This window comes from Trachypithecus francoisi, unplaced genomic scaffold (assembly GCF_009764315.1).
Source record: "Trachypithecus francoisi isolate TF-2019V2 unplaced genomic scaffold, Tfra_2.0 Lachesis_group21, whole genome shotgun sequence".
Taxonomy (NCBI): domain Eukaryota; kingdom Metazoa; phylum Chordata; class Mammalia; order Primates; family Cercopithecidae; genus Trachypithecus; species Trachypithecus francoisi.
In genome coordinates, this window is record NW_022681467.1 from 42,491,589 (window position 1) to 42,519,164 (window position 27,576).

Genomic DNA, 27,576 nt, shown 5'->3' on the forward strand with positions numbered 1-27,576 from the left:
GTGTTAGCCAGGATGGTCTCGATCTCCTGACCTCGCGATCCACCCGTCTCGGCCTCCCAAAGTGCTGGGATGACAGGCTTGAGCCACCGTGCCCGGCCTCATTTGCACTTTTAAATGAGCTAAGTCCTCTTTGCTTAACTCCAGATCACAAAGATTTTTACCTGTGATTTCTCCCAGAAATTTTATCGTTTCAGCTCTTACATTTAGATCTATGATCCACCTTGACTTATTTTTATGCGTAATGTGTGTGGTTTTGCTTGGTTTTGCTTTTGTTTCCTCACATACATACCCAGATCTTCCAGCACCATTTGCTGAAGTTGCTATCCTTTCCCATTGTATTTCCTTGATACCTGTGTCAAAAATCCATTTACTACAAGTGTGAGTCTATTGTTATACACTGAATAGAACTGGTGAAAGCAAAAAGCCTTACTTTGTTCCTAATACGTGGGGAAAGCTTTTAGGATATGACCATAAAGTGATAATTTTAGGCAAAGCTTATCTTTCTTTTTTAAATTTTACTTTAGGTTCTGGGATACATGTACAGAACGTGCAGGTTTGTTCCATAGGTATATATGTGCCATGGTGGTTTGCTGCATCTATCAACCCATCATCTAGGTTTTAAGCCCCTCAAGTATTAGGTGTCTGTCCTAATGCTCTCCGCCCTTTACCCCTCATCCCCCGACAGGCCGTGCGTGTGATGTTACCCTCCCTGTGTCCATGTGCTCTCATTGTTCAACTCCCACTTATGAGTGAGAAGATGAGGTGTTTGGTCTTCTGTTCCTATGTTGGTTTGCTGAGAATGATGGCTTCCAGCTCCATCCATGTCCCTGCAAAGGACACGAACTCATTCTGTCAAATTTCACTCCATTTATTTTGAAGCTCTGTTATTAGGCACTTACACATTTGTGATTGTCATATCTTTCTATTGAACTCATCCTTTTATCATTTTGAAATGTTCCTCTTTTTTATACTTGAAATCTATTTTATCTCATGTTGGTATAGTCAGTCCTGCCTTCTTATGCTTATTGTTTGCATATTATATATGTTTTTCCATCCTTTTATGCTCAACTTATTTGTGTCTTTATTTGTAAAGTGTATCTCTTATAGATAGGGCATCTTGGGTCTTGGTTTTTTATCTGAAAATCTCTGCCTTTTAATTAGAGCATTTGCTTCATGACCATTTAATGTAATTAATTATATGATTTGGTTTCAGCCTGCTATATTATTGTTGTTTTCAATTAATCTCCTCTCTCTTTTTTGTTATTCTATTCCCTTCTCTTGCCTTTATAAAAGTATCAATTAATATATTAGTTTGTTAGGGCTGCCATAACAAACTATCATGGACTGGGGTGGCTTAAACAATGAAAGTTTACTTTCTCGTAATTCTGGAGGCTAGAAGTACAAGATCAAGGTGTCAGCAGGGCTGTTTTTTCCTGGGGCATCTCTCTTTGGATGGTCATGTTCTCCCTGTGTCTTTACATTGTCTTTCTTCTGTACCTATCTGTGTCCAAATTTCTTTTTCTTATAAGGACATCAGTCATATTGTCAGGTACTGGAGTTTAGGACTTCAACAAATGAATTTTGAAGGAGGGGGCAGGATAATCCAGTCCATAACTATTGGTTTTATAATTGCATTTTAATTTTTCTATTAACTTTCAGCTATACTTCTTTGCATTTTTTGCAGTGGTTGCTTCAGGAATTACAATATATATATCCCTAGCTTTTCATAGTCCACTTCCAATTAGTCTTGTACTACTTCATGTAAAATGTAGAAATATTATCACTGCACAGGTCCACACTCTCCCATATTTTATGTTATAATTGTTATATGTTTTCAGTCAATATAAATTATAAACCGAAGAGTTACAATTTTTGTTTAAAAAGTCATATGTATTTTTTTTTTAAAAAAAGGGAAAAAGCAAAAACATAGTCTTTCTTATTTATCCAGTTGTTTAATATTTGCAGTGATTTTCATTCTTTTCTGAGGCACTAAGTTTTCATTTAGTGTCATTTCTCTTTAGCTTCCTTTAGTATGTCTTATAGTACTGGTCTGCTAAAAACAAATTCTCTTCATTCTCTTTTATCTGATAATATTCTTCATCCTTGAAGAATATTTTCATTGGATATAGAATTCTAGGTTGACAGGTCTTTTTTTCTTTCAACATTTTAAAGATGTTGTTCCGCTTTCTTCCGTCCTCTGTAGTTTCTCATGAGGTATCAGCCATTAATCAAATTATTGTTCCCTTATATGTAATTATGTTGTTTTTTTCTTCTTGTTTGCATGATGTTTTCTTGAGTCCAACTTCAGCATGACCTTTGCCATCTTTATTCTTCTTGGTGTTCATGGAGCATCCTGCATCTGCGAATTTGTGTCTTTCATAAAATTTGAGACATGTTCAGCTATTATTTCCTCAACTTTTTTTTCTGCCTCATTTTTGCTCTCCCCTTGTTCTGCCCCTGTCTCCCACAAGATCAACTTCAAAGCGTCTTTTGAATTACTTGCAAGGGGAGGGTTAGGGAAGGCTTATCAATACCCAGATTCTTGGGCTCTACCTCAGATCTGTTGACTCAGTGTCTGGAACTGAGACTGAGGACTCTGTGCTGTAGTAAGTTCCCCAGGTGACTTTTATGCACTACAAAATTTGAGAGCTCCTGCACACGACTTTATGGGCTTCAAGAGCAGGACCACATCTTACTGATCTGTTGGATGCTCCTAAATTGCTCTGTAGTACCTCACTCCATGCCTTACACATGGAAGGTACTCAATATGCATGTTGATATGCATGTGATATTCACACTAATGCATAGGATTGTTTATCCTCCCTACTTCAAAAGGCATCTCTTATGCTAATCTTTACCTCATCAGCAGGTCTTAAAGTTTAGGTGGTTGTAGTTCACATTCAAGTTAATTAGGACTCCTCTGGTTTCTTATTATAGGAATATAACTCAATGACTTAAACAAAACAAAGAAAATGTGTTGACCCATGCAACTGAAAGTCCAATGATTGTACCAGCCTGGGTCACAGCTGAATCCAGGGCACCAACACAACTTCATTAGTACCATCTCTCGCCATCTCTAAGCTCTACTTTCCTTTAGGTTGGCTTTATTGTCAGGCAGGCATCTTCCCACTTTGAGATAAACACTGTTGTCAACAGTTCTGAGCTCATAGGGTTCTCACAAGTGTGTTCTCAAAGTAAATAAAGCAACACATCCTGGGCAGCTCTACCCAAAGCCTCAGAAAGGACTCCTATTGGCCTGGCTTTAGTCATGTGTCTATTCTTCAACCAATCACTATAACCAGGGAGATAACTTGCTCTGATTAGACATCCGGAGTCATGTGGTCAGCCCTGAGGTAGGAGAGGCAGGGCCATGAAATCCACAGCCTCTATGGATAAGGAAGGAAGGATTGCCAAGCACATAAAGCGACAGATGACTTCTACCACAATCTTCAACATAATGGATGTGAACTCCTGTTCGTGCCTTTCAACAGAGAAACTTTAGAACCATGTTTGTGAAATGGACCCTTTTTTTTCCTCCAGGGAGGTTAGAGCAAATTCCACAAAGCCAGTCGTTCCCAATCTTGGCTGTAAATCAAAATCCCCTTGGCTTGCTTCCTAAAAATACAGATGCCTGGACCCGTCCTCAGTCCTAAAGAGGCAGAATCTGAGAGATTGTGACTAGGGAGGGTATACAAAATTTTAGGTGTAGAATGGTAATAATTTTGCCCAGTCAGCATATATGCACCCTTTCCATTTCCCACTTTTCCTTCTGAAACTCGTTTCACCAGGTTTCAATTCATGTGGTTGGGGGATAATCCTATCCCCCTACCAAGAATGAGCGCATAACCCAGACCTGATTGATCAGAGAATTTGATCCCTCTGTCCATAGTGACTGGTTCAGGGATGGGCATTCAGTGCAACCTGAGCCACTGAGACCGAGGCCCAGCATTTTATTGGAAATTTTGGGAAAGAGAAGTCCTCTTTTTTGTTGGAAGCACTAGCCATGAAGGTAATACGAGCCTACAGCAGCCCAGGGGCCACCACATGGCAAAGGGCCCCCCAAGAGTAAAGCTCAGTAGGCAAAGTAGAGCACAAGGAAAGAGATGATTCTAGAGATTCTTGAGGAAGAAGCCCAAGAATGGGCCAACAGACAGAAGACCCAGAAAGTAGACAGAACCACAGAGAAAGCAAGCCAGAGTCCTGAAAACATCCTCCCACAGCCTGGCCCTCCTCTGGCCTTGCAGTTAGTTAGGAGACCCTCTAACCGCCCTTGAGAGAAAAGTCAGTTTGAGTTGTGTTTTTCTGTTCCTTACAAAGGAGGTGAGGCTTCCTAAGTCTTTCATGTGGTTGAACATGCTCCAAAGTTTATTCATTCATTCAACAACATTTAATTGAGTGTCTACTATGTGCTCAGCACTATCCTACACACTGGGGATACAGCAATAAACAAAGCACACAAACTCCCTGTCCTCATGGAAATTATAGCTAAGAGGGTTGACAGGTAATCCATAACACCTATTTGCATGCATACATAATACATCAGGAGTTAAAAATAATATATCAGGTGGAGAGAATTAAAGCCAGGAAGGAGGATAGGGAGTGGAATGCCTGGGTTGTGGGTGGGATAAGAACAGTCATCAGGGAAGGATTCACTGAGAAGGTGACATTGAGCTGAGACCCAAGGAAGTGAAAAAGTGAGCAAAACAGATAGGGGTGCATGGGGGAGGTTCCAGGCTGAGGAGACAGCCAGTGCAAAGGTTCAGATGTGAGGACATTTTCAAGGAAAGGCCAGGAAGCCACTGTGGCCCAGGGAAAGTGAGTGAGGGGGAGAGTGGGATATGAACAAAGTCAGAGGCATCACGGGGTCCAGACTGTGGGGAGCCTTGGGGAAATTTGTCAGGACGTTGGCCTTCCCCTCAAGGGAAATGAGAGCCATGGCCAGATTCTGAGTAGAAGAGGGACGTGGAATTGGACCTTGGACAAGTCACTTCAGCTCTGTGAGCCTCATTTACCTCATCTATGAAATAGGGGTGAATCCCAGTAGGCAAACACCACAGTAATAATTGCTGCAGGCAAGATCCACCCATGGATGCTAAGATTAGTGGATGAAAGTTTGTGGAAAAGCAGGATATTCATGAAGTCTCCAAGTATCACCTCCAAGATATTATTAATTACAAAAGACAACCAAGTAACTTGACATGAGAGACACACAGTAGATGCCAACTTAACCAAGTGATCAAGGTTAACACTACCAGTAATAAGAAATATTGGCATCACGTAGCCCTTGATGTGATTTCCTGAGGATACAATATCACTTCTTGCCAAAAATGCTCAACCAGAATCTAATCATGAGAAAGCATCAGGCTAGCCCAAATTGCAAGACATTCTACAAGATAACTGACCGCTACTTATCACAAGAGTCAAGGTCATGAAAAACAAAGAAGGCAGAGAAGTTGTCACAGACTAGGGGACACTAAGGCACAAAACATCTCAACACAAAGTGAAATCCTGGATTGGATTATGGTGCAGAAAAATGACGTGAGTGGAAAAGCTGATGAAATGTGAATAATGTCTGTAGTTTAGTTAATAGTATTGCATCAATGTTAATTTTCTTGGATTATATATGTTTGTGCCATGGTTATATAAGTTGCTAAGATTGGGGAAGCTGAGTGAAGGGTAAATAAGAAAGCTCTGTTCTATTCCTGCAACTTTTCTGAAAGTCTGAAATTATTCCAAAATACGAAATTAAAAATTGGGCTGAATACCAGTTCTTACTGTGCAAGGATGGTGTGCGGATTAAGCATCCTTCAAGCCCGCAGTGCAGTGCTGAATAAGCACTCTGTAAACAATAGCAAGCATTGCTGCGAGCTTCATAGCAAGCATTGCTGCGAGCTTCTTTACATCTGTTATCAAACACTTACTCATGGAGCATCCACACACTCACCGCTGCCTGGTGGCTTTCTCTGTCTCTTGCCCTTGTCAGTGAGTTCTCTATTTGGGACTGAATAAACAGGATTCTGCAAATCAGTCCTGAAAACAAGAGTTTAAACAACAGTAAACTGTACTACTCTGATTACAAAACAGAAACCAGAGTGCTCCTGAGGGCTGAATGGAACAGACTCACAACCCCACCCCTCTACCCCCGGAAGCAGATGGCAGAATTTATTTGAAAAGGTCTTCGAGGAAAATGAAGAAGGCGTCTATTCTTGGATTGACCAGCCAAAGCGTCGATGTCAAAGGCGCCATTTTGGGTTTTATCCAGGATCTCATTCTCCCCTAAATCAATGGTCTGCAAACTTCTGATCAGGCACACATATGAGGAAAATATTTTGAGACAATTCCTCTAATGTTTATGCATTTACTTGCTAATTATATACATTTACCATGATATTAATCTGTCATATAGGTGGTAAAGCATATAAAAGGACAGCTGTAAAGAGGAAGTGATAGAGAAGAAATAAGTGATACTTTGAAAAAATGTACTCAGTGATGTAAAAAATGTCCTTACTCTCACTTAAGGATTATTGCTGTTTGGATACCGAATATCTTTATTATTTTAAAATTCTTGGTTTATTTTATATGGTTTGAAGTTGTGCAGTATGGTTTATATCAATACTTGATTTTTATGATTGTCATAAATGAAAAACTAACCTCATAGAGATACATCTTCCAACTGGATGAAGGGTATCACTTGCTATACCTATTTTTAAAAATGCTTTTCATCTTTCAATTCCATATACCAATTTTGCAAAGGTTTTTGTTGAAATTTGTCTAGTTACTTTTATCTTCCCTGAGGTTAAGCTGTTGTTGAAAACTAAATAAAAAGTGTTGAATTTTTGCACTTTTAGCATGAGTTTAAAATTCACTGAAATGCTAGGTTGAGATAATTTTAAGTTATATTAGAATATTTGGTTTCCAGGACTTTAAAGTGTTTGCATATTGAAGCATTTATATAGGGAACTTACATATTTTTGAATAATGTAAATATGTCAACAATAATTCCTTAACAAGAACATTTCCAAACATCTGTTTTTTAAAATGTTTTCTCTAGGCTGGGAGCTGTGGCTCATGCCTGCAGTCCCAGCTCTTTGGGAGGTCGAGGTAGGCAGATCACCTGAGATTAGAAGTTCGAGATCAGCCTGGCCAACATGGTGAAACCCTGTCTCTACCAAAAATACAAAAATTAGCTGGGTGTGGTGGTGCACACCTGTAATCCCAGCTACTTGGGAGGCTGAGGCAGGAGAATCACTTGAACCCGGAAGGTGGAGGTTACAGTGAGCTGAGATCACTCCATTGCATTCCAGCCTGGGTGACAAGAGCAAAACTCTGTCTCAAAAAAAAAAAAAAAAAAACAACAAAGAAAGAAAGAAAGAAAGAAAGAAAGGTTATCTCTATAGCCCAAGTTTCTTTTAAAAAGCAATCATGTTCTCTCGTTTTTAAAAGTGTCACCTTTACTTTGAAGGCCCTGAGTAAGTGTGTGGCTGACCAACCATTTGCACTTAGAGGAACATTAATGGCGCCTTCTTCCTGACCTGTGCATTATTCTTGCCACTTCCTCCCAAGGAATCTCTTTGGCCACTTGTCCATTTCCATTTGGAAAGGGTTGGTTCTATTCAATGTAGCATGGCCACCAACTTGTCATCTGGTCCTCCCTGGCTGTGCCCTCTCCATGGGGTCGGAGTCAACAAGGCTAAGGGATTGTGCATATCCACAGCCCACATCCAATCTCCCAGACCATGCACCCTAAGATCCTGGAATTTTCTCCCAGAGCTGTGTGAGCCTCTTCCCCAGGGCTATTCTCTGTCCTCCCAAGAGCAGATTACAACCCCCACGTACACACCCTGCAATCCAAGGAGAGGCCAAAGGGTGGTGAGAAGGCTTGGACATAAGCTGGCAAGTACAAACACTTTTGCACAAGACCTTCATGGTGCAGGATGGAGCTGGAGGTGGAATAAAAAAGGGAAGTGGGCTACGGGCTAAATTCTAAAGAATTCTGAATCTGAGCCTGGCTCACCAGGTCACTACGAAGCCATGTTTGCAAAAGGAGAAGGCTAGCACATGTTTTATTGAATATTTTGATATTTAGTTATACGGTAAGTGGACCTTTTGTACTCCTACCCTGGGTCCTGCAAATTGATTGGGACAGGCTTGTCACCTGCTGTTGTCTTTCAATTGCCTCCTCTCTGTGGACAGACACCTCTGAAGGTCGTTTGATGAACCTCTTCTTATCTCATGGAAGTGTCCAGCAAACTCTCATTTGAACTCTTCTTGCAAGTTCCCTAGGCAGTTCCTACCTTGCAATAAGATGGTGCACCAGGATTTATGCTCTCCCAGGGAGAGGCCATGGTGCTGACTGATCCAGCGAATGCTCAGTTGGTGTGAATCTGAAAGTTCAGAGCTACCAATAGGAGATCATTTGCTCTGGGGAACTGGGAAAGGGAAAAGTTCTCAGCTCCTTCCAAAATCTAAACACCCATTTCAAGGGCTGCTCTGCTGACTTCCGCCTGCCAATGTGAAAGGTATTCCAAAAATGTGGAGGGGAAATGAAAAGCTGTCCTTAGAATGGAGAAGGTAGACCTGTCATTTCTAAGAAGCATCGGTTAACTGATGTAACTTCAGCGCATCACAGAAGTCAATGAATGAGGTCAAATGTTTTGTTTCCAACTTCTCACCATTGGAAAACTCCAGCAACTCCTTCCGGATGTCTCAAACACCTTGAAAGCCCCAAGACTTATGACACACAATCAGAGGGGCCACCACTGCCAACTGGAATAGTAAATCTTGTAAAGCTTAATGTTTTTTGTATTATTTTAGATTAAAATCATACTCAGAAATAAAAGTGCTTATGCTGTCTTCTTCAGTGTCAAAGGATAATCCGACTTACTCTACCTTGGCAATATGCCCCTAAATTATGAATTCCAATTAGGGGTAGCTAAAAAGACTCGGAAAAGACTTTCTGCTAAAACAGATGCCAGGCAATCAAGATTTCTCCAGGAAAAGAATAAAAGTTAATAGTACATGTTGGTCACATAGTTGAAAAGAAATTTAGAGAATTTCAACTTCTGATAATAAATGTGGAGAAATAGAGGTAGGGTCACAGAAGAAAGAGGAATTGCTTAGAAGTCAGGAGACTGAGAGCCAGCTTCCGTTCATTCCCTTCCTAAGTGTGTGATTGCCTCAGTTTCCCCATTTGTAAAATCAGAGGGTTAGACTTGATTCTCTCCAAGTTGAAAACTCAGCTATGCATCAAATTTAGGGCTGCACACTCAAATTCTTATCAGGGATAGGGAGTAAAGATAAATGAGTGACAGGGGTCAGGTGTGAGACAATAAAGAGAGGTGGAGACTGGGGTGAACTAGAGATATGGCCCCTACTCAGCTGCAGCCAGCTGATGCCATTTAGGCAGAAATATAAGCCTAGTGTCGTAGTGTTGACAGTTTCTTCCACATTTTTTAGAAGTCAGGAATCGAGATGTTATATAAGATTTCCATGTTATTAATGATGGCACTTATTTTTTAAAAATCATTTTTGAAACACTATGCTAGACAAACAAAATCTCCCATGAAACCAGTTCATGACCCATTGCTTGAGAAGACTTCAACGCATTCACTACATTTCAACTTCATTGGCAATAATTGCTGGAAAGTTCTTCATTTTGCCCTGTCCTCACACCTTTACGTTTACTTCTGCCAAAGATGTTTATTTGCCCGGGAAGTGGTTCCCTAACAGAAACATTTGTTTTAACTGTTGTGGCAAATCATCCATTTGCTGGGAGAGGTGGAAAAGAACAGCTAAGCCTTTTTTTTGCCCCCACAAACATTTCTTTAGGCCAGCTTATGAAAGCCTTTGCAGATTGGTTTGTTTCTCTCTGTAACAGGGCCCAGTATTGTCTTGGGATGGGAAGATGTCCATCTTTGTGGATGGGGTACAAATTTCCATCCCAGCACTGCAAATCCAGCATCTGATGAGGAGCCCTGGGTAATCACAGTGGAAGTTCCACTCAACCCTAACACTCAGCAGCCATGGGAAGACCCATAACTTCTCTTCCTCTTTCTCTCACCCATCTCCGTTAGCTGGGCCTGCGTCTTGGTTGACATTGCCATATTTATGAAAGAATATCAGGTTAATTCCTTTCCTCTTTGCTTCACGTGATTTCATGCAAATAATCGCTGCCTACGTGCACATTTCAAAAGGGACCCTTTTAAAAATCTGATCCTTCAAACTTAACTTTGCCCTCCAAGCATTCCAGACTCACCCAGGGCCTCGATTTTTAATATATTTGCACAGAAAATTATGGAAAAAATGGAATCTAAACAATGGACTTGATTTTTAAAAATAATCAGGCAGGAATTAATGTTTCAAAATAATTGTCTAGAGGTGATTCAATTTCACATGCTCTTTAAATATGTATTTTTCAGTGCACTATGGCTTGAAGGGACGATTTAAAATTAGTGTATATAGCAGCCTGTGAATCATAAAAACTCTTACAGTTAAGTTTTTCATTTCTTTTCTGCAAAACTTCATTTCAAAAGTGAAATTCTACCTTCCTGGTAAATCTTCTTTCCTCCCCTGCCAAAATAATTTTATCAATACAAAAATAAAGGATTGACTTTTAATAAGTACAACTTAGAGATTTTGCGGCAAGCAGCATTCAAAGATGCTGGTGTTGGCCAGGCGTGTAGCTCACACCTGTAATCCCGACACTTTGGGAGGCTGAGGTAGGAGGATCGCTTGAGCCCAAGAATTCAAGATCAGCCTGGGCAACATAGTGAGATCCCATCTCTACAAAAAACTTTTAAAATTAGCTGGATGTGCTGGTGTGCCCCTGTAGTCCCAGCTACTCAGGAGGGTGAGGTGGAAGACAGGAGGCTGAGGTGGGAGGATCTCTTGAGCCCAGGAGGCAGAGACTGCAGTGAGCCACAATCACACCACTGCCCTCCAGACTGGGTGACAAAGCAACACCTTGTCTCAAAACAACAAAAACAAAAACAAAAGATGTTAATATTAATGCCCTGGATAATTTCTTCTTCTCAAGTGTAGGGGACACGTCTGCCTTGCTTCTGGCCAATAGAATTTGGCAACGACAATAGAATGTCACACCTATGAGTGTGTGTATATATACAATATAAAACACTATATATGTGATTTTTAAAATATTTTAGGGACAAGGTCTCCCTATGTTGCCCAGGTTGGACTCCAACTCCTGGGCTCAAGCAGTCCTCCCACCTCAGCCTCTTGGGACTATAGTTGCCAGGCTTTTTAATATATAACCTTACGTGTGTGTGTGTGTGTATATATATATGTGTGTGTATATATATATATATATTTATATATGAAATAATCTTGCACTAGAGTAAGAGAGAGATTCTGGCCTTGAAAAAGCAAACAGCCATGTTGTGAGTTGCTTACAGGGAGGACCACGTGGCATTGGCAGGTGGCATCCAGGAGCTGACGGTAGCCTCCAGCTGACAGCCATGAAGAAGCAGAGCCCTCAGTCATATAACCACCTTTTGTACCTGCAGATTGGTAAACAGGAAAAGGTGAAACGAGGAAACAAAGTGCGCCAGCAAAACCTAAATGAACTTCGAAATGGTTTCTTTCCTAGAGAATGCAGCCTGGCCATACCCCGATTGCATTCTGGTGAGACCCTGAGCAGAAGGACCCAGTTAAGCCATGCCTGTGCTCCTGACCCATGACAACTGTGAGCTACTAAATGTGTGTTGTTTTAAGCTACTTAGTTTGTCGTGATTTGCTACACCACAACAGAAAACTAACACAAAATTTATTTGAAAGGACTATTGCAAAATTTACCAAATTATAGAATTTTAACAGAGAGAGACTTTTTAGCTCAACCCTTTTGTTTTACATGTGAACAACTGAGAATCAGAAATGGAAATAGTCACAGAGCAAGTTAGTGACAAAGCCAGGAACAAGTTTCTTTTGGCCCTGTTTCTAATGTCAAGCTTCTTCCCTGTAAGGAACCACTGGTATTGACTTATTCTCTTTTTCTCTCTCTTTCTCCATATATATAGATCACTCTCTGTCTCCTCTTCATATGAATACATTGATAAATATATCCATTTAAAATATAATATGTGTAAATATATACATATATTATTATTGGTTGAATCTTCCCATTAAAAAAAGGTTGAACAATTTACATATCTCACAATACTTGGCTAGCAAATCCATTTCCTCATAGTTTCACACAAATTTGGTTACTCTTCACCTTCTCCTGTTTACCAATCTGCAGGGACAAAAGGATATTTTGGCGTGTTTCATTTTAGCCATTCCTAATTTTTAATCAGGTTGAACATTTTGCTTAATGTTTATTGGCCAATTCTATTTCATGGTTTATTAACTGCACGTTCATACTCTTTGTTCACTGTTATACTGGCTTGTTTTCCCTATTGATTTGTAAGAATTCTTGATAAATGTGTCCTGAGTTATTAGTAGTTTATGTGGAGGTAGGTATGGTGGCTTACACCTGTAGTCTCAGCACTTTGGGAGGCTGAGGTGGGAGGAACGTTTGAGGCCAGGAGTGGGAGGCTGCAGTGAGCTATGATCCTGCCCCTGCACTCTAGCCTGGACAATAGATTGACACCCCATATGTTAAAAAAAAAAAAAAAAACTAATAAAGAAACAGTTTAGCTGTTTAAATTTAGCAACTGTTTCTTCTAAGTTGTTCCTTGTCTTCTTCTTCTTTTTTTTTTTTTTTTTTTTAGAGGTAGGATTCACTTGGATATGCAGGCTAGGGTGCAGTGGTGCAATCACAACCACAGCTCACTGCATCCTTGATTTCCTGGGCTCGAGCCATCCTCTTACCTCAGCCTCCCAAGTAGCTGAGACTACTGGTGCAGCACCACACCTGGCTAATTTTTGTATTTTTGGTAGAGACAGGGCTTCATCATGTTGCCCAGGCTGGTCTCGAACTCCTGGACTAGAGCAATGCACCCACCTCGGGCTCCCAAAGTGCTGGGATTACAGCATGAGCCACTGCACCTGGTCTCCCTTGTCTTTTAATTTGCTTTCTGAGATTTTTTTTGCTATGCAAAGAGTTTTAAGCCTTTTGTAGTCACACTTATCAATCTCTTTCATTATGGATTTGGATTTTTTGGTTACCTGTTTCATTTCAGTTGTTGCTGCTTGATCTTGCTCAGAGGAGGCCTCCCCACCCTCGTGTTACAGAAGTAGTTCCATGCTTTCTCCTAGTGTCTTTAGTTCTTCTTTCCTTTTTAAAATGTGTACTTTTTATTTCACATGGAGTTTGTTTTCATGACTGAGGTGGGGTAAGAATCAACCTTTCCCAGGATAGCCAATTGTTCCAACAGCATTGAATAATCCACGCCTTCCCCAACTAAGCAAAACAGATGTGCATAAATACGTGCATACTCCTAAACTCATATTCTAGTACATTGCTGTATTTGTCTGTCTTTTTTTTTCTCAAGATGGAGTCTCGCTCTGTCACCCAGGCTGGAGTGCAGTGGCACAATCTTGGCTCACTGCAACCTCTGCCTTCTGGGTTCAAGCGATTCTCCTGCCCCAGCCTCCCGAGTAACTGGGACTACAGGTGTGTGCCACCATTCCCGGCTAATTTTTGTATCTTTAGTAGAGATGGGGTTTCGCCGTGTTGGCCAGGCTGGTCTCCAACTCCTAACCTCAGGTGACCCACCTGCCTCAGCCTTCCAAAGTGCTGAGATTACAGGTGCGAGCCACCGTGCCTGGCCTATTTATCTGTTTATGCCAACACTTTTCCATTTTAATTATCATAGCTCCCCTGTCTGTCTTGATATCTGATCAGGTAATTTGTTATTCATTTTTAAGATGTCCTTGTCAGATATTTCCTGTTTCTGATGAATTATAGAATCAGCTTGTCACCCTTGAAAAATCATGTGGGGCTCTTCCTCTGCCATTTTTTCCCTTTTCCTCTTTGCCTTTCTTCTTTTCTCTTCCATTCCTGATCAATTCAAAGCAAAAGCCATTCAAAAAATGATAGGCACCCATGGTGGGGCAGTGTCCAGCACAGAAAACCTGACCCCCCAGGCAGGAGGTGGCTTCCCCACAGGAGAAGCAGGAGTGGAGCCTGGCAGGGGAGCCAGAGTCCTAGGGAGTGAGGAGGGTGACTTTGCGGGGATGCTACCCTGCACAGGGTGGGTGCCCATTGCCTGAGAGTGAGGAGGTGGGTATGCCTGCTGGAGGGTGGCAGCTCCTGGACAAGGTGCCAGAACCCCCGCAGGGTGAGGTCAGCTTCTGAATGGAGGATGGATTGGATTGCAAACAGGGGGAATGAGCAAATCAGTAAATATCTCAAGGATCCAGCTTTCTCACTTTTGGGAAAAGCAGTACTAATTATGTAAAGGGAGAAAACAGAGTGGACCCCGAAACGTTGGATTGGTATTGAACTATGGTCTGAGCCAGGGCTGATATCATGGATGTGTGATCCGTGCATTTGCATGAGGCCCCGTGCCGGGTTATACACTTGGGTGTTTATGCTGCACCATCACTGTCTTGAAATTCTTAATAACTTAATCTTTGAATTTGTACTTCGTAAGTCAAGTGTAATGGGACAATGGGGCATGCACACTGACTTGGAGCCTCAGCTCAGCAGCGGTCCCATGTCCCACCATCTCCCCGCCTCCCCAGGATCAGGGTCTCAGCCACCTTTTCCAATTCCCATGGTTCCTCAGACCCCTCCCAGCCTCCTTGTTCCCCTCCCCACCCAGCAACCACTGCCATCTTCTGCCTTCAGTGCCTACAGCGAGCACGCCTATACCATCCCCACCCACAATCCAGATACTTAGCCATGTCCTGGCTCAGAGGTTGCAACATCCCTGAGGTTGCCCACCTGCTGTGGGTTAGAGGAGTGGGTCTAGGGGAAGAGTGGATGCCTTGCTTAATTTTCGTGCCCCAGCAGGAGCACAGCACGTCAGTCTGGGGACTGGGAGCAGAGACTGCAGCTGGTAGGCTGCACTTGCTCTGAGTCCCAGTGTAGGGTCCCTGGGCACCTGTGAGTGTCTGCCTTTACCCCAGGAGTATCCTCATGCAAGATGCGAAGTAGCAAATAAAAGCCACTGTGACAAATCCAGAGAGAGACCGTGGAAGAAGGGAAGAGCTTGTATTTTAGTACCTTTATTGGCTCTTCGTTCCTGCTTTTTGAACAGGATCCCCCATATTTTCATTTTGCACTGGACCCTGAAAATTGTGTGCCAGTCCTGGTATAAAGTCATGATTTTCAATATATTTAAATTGATTCAGAAATAAATATTGATGTAAGTGTATGCATGTGTACATGTGTCTGTACATCTGCATGCATCTAGCTCTGTCCATGGAGAGATCCTGAGAGCAGCTGCACAGTAGGAACAACAAACACGCTTAGCACCCAGACCTTGGCTTCTAAAAATTATTTTATTTATTTATTTAGACAAGGTTTCACTCTGTCACTTAGGCTGGAATGCAGTGGTGCAAACACGGCTCACTGCAGCCCCAATCTCCTGGACTCAAGCAATCCTCCTGCCTCAGCTTCCCATGTAGCTGGGACTACAGGTGTGCACCATCACACCCAGCTAATTAGTTTATTTTTTGTAAAGATGGAGTCCTGTTTTGTTGCCTAGGCTGGTCTCGAACTCCTGGGCTCAAGTGATCTTCTCACCTTGGCCTCCCAAAGTGCTGGGATTACAGGCATGAGCCGCCACACCTGGCCAGTTTCTAAAAATTATTTTCTGCTAAAAAGAACTGGAGATTTTTGGAGAAATGGCTAATTCTAGATCTGGCGCAAGACGAGTAGAAGATAAACTTGAGTACCTGTTCAGCCAAAAAAGAAGGAAGTACTCAAAGAATGATGGGGACATGTCAAGAGGACACGGAAGCCAGCAGGAAGAGGCTCCCACTGGCCACACAAAACACTTCTTAATTACAAACGAAGAAAGAGGAACCTGATAGTGGAGAAGCCTGGCAGACACCCCCTTAACTGGAATCAGAGTTAATGTCACCATTAAGGGAACAAATCGAAAACGTGCTATGAAGAACACACCATTACTTCAATGGTCTTCTTGCCAAAGATGTATAACTTGAATCTAATCGTGAGAGAATGTCAGATTAATCTAAATGAGGCGCATTCTGCAAAATAACTGGTATATCAATAATAATCATATGATATATAATACTGTATAGTATACACATATATACTATACTAATATTATACTATGAAATAATGTAATAGCATAGTATTTAATAGTATAATAGTATAGTATTATATAGTATAGTATATAGTATATACTATATAATACTATACTAGTGTATAACAGTATAGCAGTATATTATACAATATAGTATTATATGCACTATATATTGAATATATAATTGTTTTCTTTTGAATATATGTTTTATATGCATATATGTTTTCTTTTCTAAAATATAAATTTTTCCAGATCTTTTTAATGTACAAGTTATTTCAAATAGTCCTCTGAGATTTTTTTCTCTTTTTAGAGATAAGGTCTGGCTCTGTTGCCCAGACTGTAGTACAGTAGGCTCAAGTGATCATCCCTCCTCGGCCTCCCAAGTAGCTGGTACTACACACAGGCAACACGATACTTGGCTAATTGTTTTTATCATTTTTTGGAGAGGCAGGGTCTTGCTATGTTCCCCAGGCTGGTCTCAAACTCCTGGGCTCAAGTGATCCTCCCAACTTGGTCTCCCAAAGTGTTGGGATTACAGGCATGAACCGCTGCCCCCAAGCTAGTCTTCTGAATATGGGATCGAGTTTCAACATGAGTTTTGGAGGGGACAAACACTCAAACCAGAGCGATATAAAAGCCACTTTTTAAAGATGTCCTTCTGTCACAGTGGCCAAACTGACACCTTCGTTAATTCAGTCACTGAATGCTGAAAGAGAATTCTAGGTAAAGGAAGAAATCATTCCAATTCGGGAGATCATAAAAAGATTATTTTGTTTGATCTTCCCAATAATCTTGTAAGAAGGTAAGTTTGCATGTTGGTGTTTAACTGCCATGAATATTGTAGGTTGCTAAAAAATGCTTACGGTACAGCTGTGTTTCCCCCTTTGGGATCTGTCTACACTGTTGGAGAGGGCAGGCCAAGGGATTCAGTTCTGCTGAAGGAACCAGGGAAAAATGCTGTCCAAACCAACTGGGTTTTTGGCAATGAATGCACATTTGTTCACCAGCTGAGCATTTGTTTAGATTCCTCTGTTTTGAAAAATTAAGTGGTTCAGTATTTTAAATTTGCTCCTAAGCCCAGTATAATGAATGACCTCTCGTCTTCTTAGGTCACTGAAAAGAATTTTCTTGTGTTTGTGGCTAATTCCTCACTGGCAGAGGCCCAGACAGGGGACAGGAGGGACGCTTAGGCTGCTTAGGCCAAAAATAAACACAGGAGGAGGGAAGGACCCCGAATGTTCTGTGTTCGTTCATTTTCAATCATCCACACTGTCGTGTATGAGTTTGGGTGGTTTTGTATACAGCATAAGCTATACACACATTCTAGGAAATAATTTTGAATGACTAAAGTTGCAATTTACCAAACCTAGTTTCCCTCTTGAGTTTTAATGTTTCCTTTTCAAATCTGTGGTTCCAAATATAAGAATAGAATAACAAAAATCAGTCACTGTGTTTGAGAACGTCATTGATTCATATTTGGTCTCATTTATAAACTTAGCCTTCAAACGTTTAACATGTAAATGCTTTCAAATATTTTAAACTGCATTTCTAAATTTGATATTCTGGACTTTGTTTTCAAGTACTTCAACTGTCCAACACTTCTGCTTTCTCAGGTAAGTACTTATAAATCTCATAAATCACATTTCTACAAATCTTAAACTCTTAAATGTTCCAGTGGTTACATATTGGCTTAGTGAGATTTCTGTTTTAAAATGGCACGTTTAAGCAATGATTTGATTCCATTTTAAATTACGATTAACAAGTCTGACCAACACGTTGTTCTTACAGACCGAAGCCTCCTAAACACAAGGCTCTTAAAGTATGTAAATTATTAAATACAAATGATTCCTTTTTAACAAAAAGAATAGTAATTCAGTGATGCTGAATCTGTCAAATATTTCCATGTTTAGTTCCGAATCTTATCTCTGTTACATATGCTTCCTGATAAAATCACTTTCCCATATAGGACATTCCTATAAATAACTTTAAATATTCCTGGAATTTAAAGGTGCTTCCCTCCCGGGAGATTATCATATTTCTGGGTACCTAAGCTTGCTTCCAACTAGACTTTTTAATCTGGGGTTTGTGAATACAATTAAAAGGGTTCGTGAACTTGGACGGAAAAAAAGTATTTCTACTCTCACCAACCTCTAACTGAAATTTGGCATTCTCTTCACATAGGAACACAAACAACAAACCACAATTGTGTTAGCAGGACCTGTGACTCTGTCACCCATAGAAATGACAGGTTTTGGTTTTGTTTTGTTTGTTTGTTTTTGAGATGGATTTCTTGCTCTGTCACCCAGGCTGGAGTGCAGGGACGCAATCTCGGCTTGCTGCAACCTCCACCTCCCAGGTTCAAGCGATTCTCCTGCCTCAGCCTCCCAAGTAGCTAGAATCACAGGCGTGTGCCACCATGTCCAGCTAATTTTTTTGTATTTTTTCATAGAGATAGAGTTTTGCCACATTGGCCAGGCTGGTCTCCAACTGCTGACCTCAGGTGATCCACCTGCCTCAGTCTCTCAAAGTGCTGGGATTACAGGTGATTTTTATGTCACATTATGGTTGTTGTATCTCAAAATAACTTTTCTAGGCAGCACTAACTTTAAAATTAGCTTGCTGCTAGATCCTGTTATTTAATGCATTAATGAAGAAACTCATATGACCATATTACAATATTTTCATATTTGTATTGATCATATAATTAAAGTACAATAAACTGGAAATACTTCAAGTGTTAAGTTTTTTTTATCATTTTTGATAAATACACCATGAAACCATCACCACAATCAAGACACTGGACTTTTCTGTCACCCCCACCAGTTTCTCTGTGCCCCTCTGTAATCCATTCATCCCTCCACTCCCACCCACAGATGATCATTGATTTGCTTTGTGTCACTATACGTTAGTTTACATGTTTAAGAAGTTTACATAAATGGGCCAGGCGCGGTGGTTTACACTTGTAATCCCAGCACTTTGGGAGGCTGAGGTGAGCAGATCTCCTGATGGATGTCAGAAGTTTGAGACCAGCCTGGCCAACATGGTGAAACCTGTCTCTACAAAACATACAAAAATTAGCTGGGTGTGGTGGCACAAGCCCGTAGCCCCTGCTACTCGGGAGGCTGAGGCTGGAGCATCACTGGAACCCAAAAGGCAGAGGTTGCAGTGAACTGAGATCCTGAGATCACGCCACTGTACTCCAGCCTGGGTGACTGAGTGAGACCTTGTCTCAAAAAAAAAAAAAAAAAAATTACATAAATGGAATCATGATTCTTTTTTCAGTAGGGAAGGTTCTGCCTTTTTCACTCAACACCATGGTTTTGACATCCATCCGCATTATATGTGTACCAATAGTTCATTCTTTTTTATAATTTGATAGTCATCTATTGCATGGATATACCACAATTTGTTTATTCATTTACCTGCTGATGGACATTTAAGCTGTTTCTAGATTTGGGCTGTTACAAACAAACTTGCTATTAACAATCGTGTACAAGTCAAGTCTTTGTGTGGATTTGTGTTTTCCTTCCTCTTGGGTGTCAAATAGCTGGGTCAGATGGCAGAGGGATGTTTAACTTTTAAAGAAACTGCCAAACTGTTTTGCAAAGTGGTTACGCCATTTGACATTCCCACTAGCAATGAATGAGAGTTCTAGTTACTCTACATCTTGCCAGCACTTGGTCTGGCCAATCTTTTTGTTAGCCAATATATTGAATACATGGTGGTATTTTGTTAGAGTTTAATTTGCATTTCCTTGATTATTAATGTTGAGCATTTCTTTCTGTGCCTGTTGGTCATTTGCATATCTTCTTTTTGAAGTGCTGGTCTGAAATCTTTGCCCATTTTAAAAGTTGAGTTAATAGTCTTCTTAATTGTTGAGTTGTAAAAGTTCCTCATAGATCTGTTATAGATTCCTTACAGATTCAGAAGATACGTCTGATACATCACGTGTCTTTGGTACTCAGAACATGTACAATGTACGTATCAGACACATCTTCACATATCTGTTATAGATTCTGTTAGAAGGATAGATTCCTTATAAAATAGATTCCTTATATGTGTGTATATAATATGTGTAGGTGTAATCCCAGCTACTCAGGAGGCTGAGGCAGCAGAATCGCTTGAACCCAGGAGCCCAGGAGGCAGAAGTTGCAGTGAGCCGAGATCGCACCACTGCACTCCAGCCTGGGCAAAAGAGCCAGACTCTGTCTCAAAAAAAAAAAAAAAAGTTTTATATATATATAAAACTTCTAGAAGAAAACATAAGAAGAAATCATTGCAACCTTGGGGTAGGCAAAGATTTCTTCAAACACAAAAAGTACAAACCATGAAAGAAAATATTGATAAATTGGATGACATCAAAATTTAAAACTGTCATTCTTCAAAAGACAAAATTGAGGAAATAAAAGGCAAGCTATAGATTGGCAGAAATCCACCACATGTATCAGACACATTTTCATATATCTGTTATAGATTCTGTTATACAGATATATTCCTTATAATGTAGATTCCTTATAAGAGAATTAGAGGTTAGAAGCAAGATGGTTAAGTTAGATCTCTTTGACCGTCTCAGTCATAATTTTGCAAAGGTGGTTCCAGGCAGAGAGGCCATCTGTCCCAGTTTGCTGGGGACAATCTTAGTTTATGCTGTTACTAATGCTCCTTTCGCTCTCAAAAGTGTCCCACTCTCCAAAGGTCTCTAGACCTCTGACCTTGAGGGGCTCCTATAGTCTCTTCAGGTACTCCTTACGTCTTCAGGACCACAAAATCTTCTAGAATTTAGAACAACATCTGAGTTCTGGAGATCTCTGGTGTCTCTCAGTCCTTGCTTCCGAGATAATTCCACTTATGCACGCTGAGATCAGTTGACTCCATTCACAATCCAAGACATTATATCCAGCTAAAAGCCAGGCAAAACGACAAGTCAAATGTATTAATAAGCCTTCTGGCTTCATTCTATTTGCTTTTACTCTCTTGGGAAAAGAGAATGCAAAAAGTGACAGATCTTGGAAGGAAATGGCCAGGAGGTGAGGGGTAGAGATTCTTGTGCTTAGCTGAGAGGGCCAGGGTGGAGCTGGGTGAGGAGGACACGGAGGAAGAACAGTTAGAGGAGAATGTTGTTTTAAACAGGGTGGTCAGGGACTCTCTGGGGTAGAGGCATTTGAGCAGAGACCTGAATGGAGTGAGGGTGAAAACCACAGGACTATGTCAGGAAGGGGTGGTGCAGGCAGAAGGAGCGACATGCCTGGGTGTCTCAAATGTTCCTCATCACATGAGTGAATAAACCTCTCCCACTGAACATTGGTGATCCTGAAGTTCTGATGCTCTGCCAGAAAATGCACCCAAGAGTAGATTTCCCATTGTTTTAAATGGGAAAAATGATAATGCGTGACAGGTCAACCCAAGCCCCCAACACCCCAATCCTCATGGCCTAATCACCTCTTCAAGATCCTGAACTCAAGAGATACTTCTGCCTTGGCCTCCCCAAGTGCTGACCCACTTTCTTGATAATGTTCTCTGCCTCAAAAAAGTTTTTAACTTTGATGAAGTGTAATTTATCTTTTTTTTTTTTTTTTTTTTGAGACAGAGTCTCACTCTGTTGCCCTGGCTGAAGTGCAGTAGCACGATCTCAGCTCACTCTCTTGAAATAGAAGTAAGCACTTAAAATGCTGTCTTAGTCTATTTGCTCTGCCATAACAAAATACCTGAGATTCTGGTATTTTATAAAGAACAGAAACTTATTTCTTAGGGTTCTGGAGGATGAAAAGTTAAAGATCAAGGTGCCGGCAGGTTTGGTTGTCTGGTGAGAGCTGCTGTTTGCTTGCAACATGGCGACTTGTTGGTGTGTCCTCCAAAGGAGAAGAGGAAGCAAGCTTTTTAAGAAGGGCCTGAATCCCATTCACAAGGGAGGAACCCTCATGACCTAATCACCTCTTCAAGGACTCACTTCCTTTTTTTTTTTTTTTTTTTTTGAGACGGACTCTCGCTCTGTCTCCCAGGCTGGAGTGCTGTGGCACGATCTCGGCTCACTGGCAAGCTCCGCCTCCCGGGTTCACGCCATTCTCCTGCCTCAGCCTCCAGCTGGGACTACAGGCGCCCGGCTAATTTTTTGTATTTGTTAGTAGTGACGGGGTTTCACCGTGTTACCCAGGATGGTCTTGATCTCCTCACCTCGTGATCCGCCCACATCGACCTCCCAAAGTGCTGGGATTACAGGCGTGAGCCACCGTGCCCGGCCTGGAATCACTTCTTAATTCCATCACATTGGCCATTAAGTTTCATCTCCTGAATTTTGGAGGGGATACATTCAAACCACAGCAAATGTCTACCAGTAAGTACCAAAGCAGTGTGTTAGGATATAAAATGTTTAAAACATAGCTTCCTGATCACCAAATCATCAGGAAAGTTTTCAACAAATAATTGGTTTGTTTGTGGCAACACCACTACATCTGATTGCAGGCCCCTTTCATTGCGTCTTGGTGCAGTTTTCTAAATGTGATTCTGATGTTCTCTCAATGGTAGTTGACATGCTGCTTTTCCTGCATGATGTTTTGGTGGAGATGCTGAATCGAATTTGGGGGATACAAATATCCGTTTTTCTTTATAAATATTCATCTGATAATTGTGAGAAATGTGCCTTCTAGGAAGTTTGAGTATTAAAAAACAAAGTCATTTTATTGGGAAACTACTTACTGAAGAGACATTTGAAGCATGCCTGTATTTGTCTTATTGGGTTAGGAAGGATGTGAGATTTCTCTCTGTGTGTCTGTCTTTTTTTTTTTAATGTTTGCAAAAAGTCCCTGCCCGTCCCCACATACACACGGTATGATATACTGCCTTTTTTGTAAAGACCCACGAGAAAATTTCTCTCCTGTATCAATATCAGGCAAAGCTCTGATTTGCCCAAATCATTTGGTTCCTTTCTCATAGAGCAATTAGGAATCATGAACACTGGCCGGGCACGGTGGTGGCTCACGCCTGTGATTCCAGCACTTTGGGAGGCCGAGGCAGGCGGATCACCTGAGATCGGAAGTTAGAGACCAGCCTGACCAACATGGAGAAATCCCGTCTCTACTAAAATTACAAAAATTAACTGGGCGTGGTGGCGCATGCCTGTAATCCCGGTACTCTGGAGGCTGAGGCAGGAGAATCGCTTGAACCCAGGAGGCGGAGGTTGCTGTGAGCCGAGATTGTGTCACTGCACTCTAGCCTGGGCAACAAGTGTGAAACTCTGCCTCAAAAACAAACAAACAAAACAAAACAAAAAGAATCATGAACACTATGGAGCACTTTGAAATCCATGATTTTTAGTCTTGACTCTGCAGAGCTTTGGGGGTTCCTTCAAGACCTTTTCACCTACCTACAGGAGAAAGGGGTTAGGCATAAGGCTGTGGCTGGGATCCTTCACCTCCTTTTTCCATACTGAACTTCTATACATGCTAGATTTTAAATAAAGGAAAGTTTGAAAGCCACTGATGTAATTGATCACATTTCTGTCCTTGCACTGGCTGCCTGGAAGCTCAGCATCTAATTCTTAGTTCTCCACTGACAAGTGTCCAGGACCTTCTAGTCCACATTTTGTGTGCAAACGTTACCTTGACTTTTTGCATTTTCTTTCCTGTTTCCCTGTTATCTGCTTTTCTTGTTTTCTTTATTCTGCTGCCATATATATGGTTTTGTATGTTGCCTCAAATCCTTTTTGGAAAGAGCCAAGGTTTAAGTGAATGTATTTTTAAAACTTGAATGCTTTTTCTGTAGAGGTGATCTTTACAGGTGGGAAAGGAATGTGTTTAGAAAAAAGGGCATGATTTGTCACATAGAATTCACATGTGTGTTTGTAGTATATGTATATATATATCCTACAGTGAATATACATACATTGGATATATTGTGAGGTTCATAGTTTTCAAAATTAATGTGGTTTTCTGGCTTTAGAGGGCATTTACTTGGAAGACTTGGGGGGGAGTGGGGAGAATGTCTTTTACTCCAAGGTAGGCATGCCTGTGGACTACACCACAAAGAATCTACTTTATGGCTTAGCACTTTCAAATTTTGTTTGGGATTATTTTGCTCGTTGTTATCAAATGAGGACAAATACTTAACAAGGAGATAGCAAGGGAAGAAAGAGACAGAAAGGGGGTGCTTCTACATAGGAAGGTGGCTGAATTTTCAGGGTTGTGAATAAGGATTGGGGACCTTAAGTCCTATCAGCTTCTGCTCATCTGTTGTGACTCTGTGGTCAAGGTCTTACTCTCCCAAAGATGGGGATTCCCTTCTCTGCTGTATGTTGGAATCACCTAGGGAGCTTTAAAAAAGGATGATGCCCGCCAAGTGCGGTGGCTCACACCTGTAATTCCAGCACTTTGGGAGACCGAGGTGGGTGGATCACTTGAGGTCAGGAGTTCAAGAGCAGCTTGGCCAACATGAAGAAATCTTGTCTCCACTAAAAATACAAAAATTAGCTGGGCATGGTGGCACATGCCTGTAATCCCAACTACTTGGGAGGCTGAGGCAGAACTGCTTGAACCCAGGAGGTGAAAGTTGCAGTGAGCCAAGATCACACCACTGCACTCCAGCCTGGGCAACAGAGTGAGGCTCCATCTCAAAAAAAAAAAAAAAAAAAAAAGGCTGATGCCACTGTTCCATCCCAGAGTCTGGTTTAATTGGTCTAGGATGGGGCCTCAGCATGGGGATTTTTAAAAGCTCTCCCTGGAGATTCTGTGTACCCAGAGTTGAGAATCACAGCACTAAGAGAAGGAAAAATAAAATTAATAAGCACCTGCCTCCTGCTTATCTCTCAGGGGCGTTGGGGTGTGTCCGCAATTTATGAAATAATGGGCCAGATTCTGGGGAAGGAGTAAAATGGTATGAAGGAAATAGATTAACCCTTTGCATTCTATGGGGTACCTTTGGTTAACAAGTGTTCAAGATTTTTCCCCATGAGCCACAGGAAGAAACATTTCACATCCTGGCCAAAGACATAGATATAGATACGGATATAGATATAGATACAGATATATGTGTATATATGTATATATGATATATGTATACGTATATACATATACGTATACATATATGTGTATACATATATACATATATCTCTCTCCATTGTAAATTGAAAATATCCTAAGTTCAAAATGCATTTAATACACCTAACCTACTGAACATCACAGCTCAGCCTAACCTACCTTAAATGCACTCAGAACACTTGCATTACCTCGCAGTTGGGCAAAATCATCTAACATAAAGCCCATTTTGTAATACAGTTTTGAATATCTCACAAAATTTATCAAATATTTTGCTGAAAGTGAAAAATAGAACTGTCGTATGGGTATCCTAATTATGGTTTCTACTGAACACACATTACTTTCACATCATCATAAAGTCAAAAAATCATTAAGTGAAACCATCATAAATTGGGGAACATATGCATGCATGTAACTATATAGGGGATCATCATATGTATGCATGTGACTATATGTATATGTATGTATATATATTCTTCTCGCGTACAATTCACTTGATATTTTCTATTCCAGTGTATTCCTTTAGAAAAAAAGTTAAAGTCCATAGGCCAAGACAAATTAAACACTTCTGGAGGTCATTAAGAGGCTCAATTTATAATGGCTTGGAACACTTAGCAAAGATACTATGGGAAGTGAAGCTGTGTGTACAGTAATAATATTTGTTGAGCAATTGCTAGTGCCAGCTGCAGTCATAGTAGAAAGTGTTTTATGAGCATGAGCTCAGTGAATTTTCACAATAATAGTATAAGATGAGTACTGTTATCTTCACTTTGGTGATGAAAAAATCAAGGCCAAGTACACATGTACATTCTGTTTCTAGAAGCCAGAAGCAGAGCCGTCTCCAAGCCTACCGCAGCAGGCCCAAGGAAGAGAACAACCATGTTTACTGAATACATTTGCTTCTGTTTGAAGTTTAGGGAGTAGAAAGCGGAGTAAGCTATGACCGGAGGTGGGTCCAGGAATGGTGAAGCCTGATAACATGTGCAATTTGCAGCCCCTATTCAAGAAAAAGAGTACAAAATTATGAGTCCAAGATTAGATAAGAAAACGATTATTTCTTTAAATTAAGAAAAAAAAAGCACAACAAATTCAAATTTTAAGAAGCTGAAAATTACCACAAAATCACAAAATTCCCAACTCAACTTTCCTCCCAAATGCCAGCAGCCACCACCCTACTCAAGGGCAAGTTGGGGGTGGGGAGTCGGAGTGGAAAGAGAGCAAGCTCTACTGCCTGCAGCCAAAGGTCCAAAGCAAAGGACTTCTGTACGCTTTACATCAACAAGCAACCATCTGAACACTTTTCTAAGTCCCCTTAGAAAGGAGTCCAAGCAAGTCAGGGGCCCAAGAACTTAACCTCCATCAGCTTCCCTGTAACCTTACAACTGGAATTGAAGATTATGGCTCAAGAGCAAGAGCTTTGGAGTTAGCCAGGCCTGAATTTCATTTCTGGCTCAGTCACTTTCTGCCTTCTTTGAGCCTGGACCTGCTCATTTGTTCAATGAGTGTGCTGACAGCAGCCACCTTGGGGTCCCTCTTGGAGATTACATGAGTTAAGGAAGAGTTGGGCATTGGATGAGCTTAAGGTTGCAAGTATAAATATAGGACACTCAGTTAAACTGGAATTTCAGAGAAACAAGAAATGCTTTGTAAATGTAAGCACATACAACCTATCACATAAGATATGTACTGCAACTGATTCCTCGTTTCTCTGAAATTCAAATTCCCCTGGGTACCCTGTCTTTTACTGCACTTAACAAATGACAGTGGTTGATTTTGCTTTTGGATTGAAGCATCCTGAGTATCCCACAGTGGAATTCATAGACATTAGAGAGTGGGTGACGGGGTAGGAAAGGCTGCATAGACTCCAATTAACACAGTTCATTGTCAGGGAGACCAAAAGGGGGGTGGCTATGAGAGGATGGAGTAAGTGGGGTGCCTTGATTTGGGCATGTAGGTGGAGGGGGCTATACCTCTCACCTTCACTAAACCAGTTAAGCTCTTGAGACCTCACTTTCCTTAGCTGTAAAATGGGTGAAACATTGGGGAGACCCCTGAACCGTTCTCACCTAAATACCACACCAGTGGCACTTCCTCGTAATTCAGATGTCACCTCCTCAGAGAGGTCTTCCCTGACTGCTCTAGCTAAAATGACCGCCTCTCCTCCACTCCCCAACAGCAGATATGTATATATTTTTTTCTCCTTGTAACTGTAACTTTCTGAAACTGTCTTGCTTCTTTACTTGGTTATTTGTTTACGGTTTGTCTCTCCATGTGAATGTAAGTTCCGGGAGGGCAGAAAACTAGTCTGTCTTGCTCTAGCTGAGTCTCTCAGGAGCGGTACCTGGCACAGTAGATGCTCAATATATTTTGAATGA

At 41.1% G+C, this 27,576-nt stretch overlaps 1 pseudogene; it reads right to left on the reverse strand.

Annotated features, from left to right (window-relative positions):
* The window catches only part of LOC117068318, a 43,656-nt pseudogene that overhangs the window by 15,229 nt on the left and 851 nt on the right, over positions 1-27,576 (reverse strand).